At 32.7% G+C, this 781-nt stretch overlaps 1 non-coding gene across 1 annotated transcript; it reads left to right on the top strand.

Annotated features, from left to right (window-relative positions):
- Positions 1-289: 289 nt before the first annotated feature.
- TRNAE-UUC lies at positions 290-362 on the top strand. The gene has a single exon. It is a non-coding gene; the product is annotated as a tRNA-Glu (tRNA).
- Positions 363-781: the final 419 nt, after the last annotated feature.

Below are 781 nucleotides of genomic sequence, written 5' to 3'. Positions count from 1 at the left end.
ATATTATTATATAAGCACGGCAGGAAAGCTAAATTAGTTAAGGATAAGTGCTGAAAGCATATAGGCACGAAGCTTATCTTAAGATATTTCTTAAATATGCGTAAAAGACTATTACGAATTATAGGCTTTATCTGTAATAATTGTGAGATTTTCAAGAATAAAGTACTAATTTTATAAATAACTGGTTATATATATATCTATCAAATTGCTTGGTTAGCATAAAAGTAATGCAATTGTTTTGTAATCAATAGAAGCAAGTGCGATACTTGCACTGAGCTTACTTAAACTAGGATTAGTAGTCAAGCGGTTACGACATAGCTCTTTCAATGCTACTATCACAGGTTCGAATCCTGTCTAGTCTACAAGGTGGATTGGTGCAACGGCAGCACGCCAGACTCATGTTCTGGAAATAAATGGTTCGAATCCTTTATCCGCTTAAAAAAGGGTTATAGCTTAATCGGTAAAGTATACTGCTCATAACAGTACCTATAAGTGTTCAAGTCACTTTTGCCCTAACTCAATTGTTAAGAACTTTTAGTAAATAAAAAAGGTCCAAGTGATGAAATTGGTAAACATTACGAACTTAAGCTTCGTTGGCATTATAGCCTTAAAGGTTCAAGTCCTTTCTTGGATAAAACAAGCATAAGTTAATTGGTAGACTATCCGGTTTCCACCCGGCTTGTATCCGTTCGATTCGGGTTGTTTGTAAAATTAATAATAATAAATATTATTGTTTAAGAATCATTATTGTAATAATTAAATTAAGGTTAATGTCGGATAT

The sequence above is a fragment of the Brassica oleracea genome, unplaced genomic scaffold (genome assembly GCF_000695525.1).
Source record: "Brassica oleracea var. oleracea cultivar TO1000 unplaced genomic scaffold, BOL UnpScaffold06187, whole genome shotgun sequence".
Taxonomy (NCBI): domain Eukaryota; kingdom Viridiplantae; phylum Streptophyta; class Magnoliopsida; order Brassicales; family Brassicaceae; genus Brassica; species Brassica oleracea.
Note: the sequence above shows the minus strand (reverse complement) of the source record. Positions and strands in the feature narration are given on the sequence as shown.